Genomic DNA, 3249 nt, shown 5'->3' with positions numbered 1-3249 from the left:
GCGTTCCAGAAATTAAAGCAGACTTTATGTGAATCCCCTGTCTTGCAACTTCCAAGAAAATGGGAAATGTATTTTTGTTGCATAGTGGTGCTTCAAATGTTGGATTAGGAGCAGTTCTGTGTCAGAAACGTGTTCACGTCTTGTCTTCACTGTATATTCCTGGCTGGCTCGCCAAAGTCAGGTTTTATAGAACCGGAATTCGTTACAGTAGGTGTCTGTGACTTGTTGGCGATAAATGTTAACAATAAATGAACAGCACACAATCCGCATGAATGGATTAACGAGATTCCCACTGTCCCTATCTACTATCTAGCGAAACCACAGCCAAGGGATGGGCTTGGAAAAATCAGCGGGGAAACAGGGTCTTCTTTCCCCGCTGATTTTTCCAAGCCACAGTTGGATCCAGAGTTTTACATAATTCACTTTTTTGTCAAAAGTCCACACGAGCTGTTTCAGTTACTTTAGAACCCAATTGACAAGACGAATTATTCTTCTCTATCTCTGTTGTTACAATACAAGCTGTGAAACTCGCTTCAAAATCACCACTATAACTGTCCGTTACCAAAGCTGTATCTAGAGCCTTAAGTAATTGTCTACTTTTCCTCCCTGTTGTTACAATGCAAACTGTGAAACTCACCTTAGATATCACCTGCTACAACTAAACTGACAATCACGCATTCTACCTTCACCTTTACTTTCACTCACTTACTTTTACTTCTTACTTGCACTCTATCTGCACATATTCATCACATGCGACAGAAAAATCAAGAAATATCTAGCTTTCTAGTGATAACAATATTCACATAAAAGAGATAAACTTAGAAGCTTCAAGCTAGATGACGTCAACAATATTATAAAAGCTTAGTGCAACAGTCAAAATGCATACACAACCTATGACTTGTACAGAGTTATGCAACAAAACTTGTCATAACTATTACTTTTAAAACAATTAACTTTGAACACTCTTGTTATGAAAACTAAATGATCATTAAATATAAAAGCACCAAATATACTAAACAACAATTCTTAAACTAAACAGTCTTGTATATCAAACACATCGAAAATGCTTTAATAGCCTTCTACAACCACATGCAGTATTCAACTACAGAAAGAAGATCTTGGACTGGAAGAAAACTCAATTTCTTTTGAAGTTATTGCCCTAGCTGAATTGCTAACAAAAATTGAAAAATCCCCATTTAATGAGAGCACAGATCCTGCGATTAAGATGGCAAAGCTGTAAGGTGAAAGGTTAAAGAAGTTTGGTGCAAGTATACCAAAGAAAATCATCTCCACAGGGTTAAAAGAAAGAATGTTAAAATTATACCAAAATGTAGTGTCCATTCTTAAGGCAGGGAAGTCATTCTTCTATATGATAAGGGCATTGATGCTGTACTACAATTTATGTGGGAAAATAATTCTGACTCTGATGCAATAGTATTAGCAAAAGTAGGTGAAATTGTTCGCAGGGAGCTCCTGTAAAGCCAGTAGAACTTCAATGGTTCATTTTCAGAAGATTGCCATAAACAAGCTGTCCTTCAAACATTTCTAGGATGGTTCTTGAAGTGCCTAACATGTATGACTAGACAAAAATTGAAGGGAGCCGAAGCACTGCAGCTTATGTCATATTTTAGTTGTTTACTATGAACAATGTTAAACATCCTCAGTCATCATGCTGTACATTTGATACAATGTTGATAGAGTACCCCTTGACAATCAACCTTGCCCTCATTCTTCATGCAACAACACGAACAAAATCTGGAAGTCAAGCCACAAAACTTCGACCTGTCAATTTAACATGACTGCTATTCACAGATGTAACCAATGTACGTGCTCGATACGAAAAGAAAGTTGTTGTCTGTACCCCACGATTGAAAAGGGGAGTGTTCTATACAACAGCTCTAGATAACTTGGATCATAATTAATCTTCCACCACAGCAAAATATTCATTTAATGGCACAGCAGTGTCACTCACTTACTAACCTCTTGTCAAATGCATATCCAAGGGTTGAGCATACTGTGATCAGTACTGATGCCACTCATCATAAAAAGACATTAGCAGAACTTCCTTCAAAATATTATTTGGTTTCACCTATCAAAGGTCTTGGCAGAACAGTACAACTCCTTCCTTAGGCCAAAAAATAAGAGCACTAGTGACTGTACAGGTAATTCAGTTATTCAGCAAGTAAAAACTGGACAGGGAGGACTTTTTAATACGAGCTGCTTTCAATCCTAAGTTGCAGATTACTGAGACCCATCCATAAGTAAATATTGCTCATTTGCCTATTTTCTATGAAATTGCTAATTCAGCTGCTATGATAAAGCATACTATGATCATGTCCAAAGGTGTTGTAAGTAACTTAAATACAGATCAAACTTCAGTCAACTTGATGGGCCAACCATCTACAGTTTGGTTAAATAAATTCAATCGGTCTGGTTATGGGATCTTGGCAAAATGAAGTATGTTATAATGCTAGGTGAGTTGCACACTGAGATGGCAGCTCTCAACATGCTGGGAGTCCATGGATGAAGAGAAGAACTCTGGCAGACATCATAAGGAGGCCCCCCATATGAAAGCTGAAAGGATGGAAAGCAATAGAAGGCCCATTATAGGCACCATCCCAAGAAACAATTTGTCACTGCTTAATAGTCCTGTGCAAAAGGATTACTCCAGATCACAATACCAGATAAGTGCACCGAAAAAAGACTATCACTCGTTTTCAGGACTGTATATTGCCTGCCAGGTAAGTTTATTTGTTTGAGGTTAAGCACAAAGCTGCACAATGGGCTATCTGTGCTCTGCCCACCACGGGTATCGAAACCTGGTTTCTAGCGTTGTAAGTCCGAAGTCATATCACTGTGCCACTGGGGGGGGGGCATCTCTAGTGAGCCCTTACCAGGTGTGTTAATGAAATAAACTGGGTTAAAACCTATACTGAAAGCCTTAGACTAATATATATATATATAAATAAGGAAATATGCTTCTATTCTTTCCTTATTTAAGCATTCTTATCATATGTCAATAATAATTATATAAATGTATTATTTATATCCCAATTCTCTCCCACGTTTACCTACCCTCAGATTATCCGTTTTTAAAAGTCATCCTTTCTTAAGTGAAAAACATGGCCAGGTGGTTAAGGTACTCGACTCGCAATCTGAGGGTCGCGGGTTCGAATACCCGTCACACCAAACATGCTCGCCCTTTCAGCCGTGGGGGCGTTATAATGTGTCGGTCAATCCCACTATTCG

The sequence above is a fragment of the Limulus polyphemus genome, unplaced genomic scaffold, assembly GCF_000517525.1.
Source record: "Limulus polyphemus unplaced genomic scaffold, Limulus_polyphemus-2.1.2 Scaffold3500, whole genome shotgun sequence".
In the NCBI taxonomy this organism is placed as follows: Eukaryota; Metazoa; Arthropoda; class Merostomata; order Xiphosura; family Limulidae; genus Limulus; species Limulus polyphemus.
Note: the sequence above shows the minus strand (reverse complement) of the source record.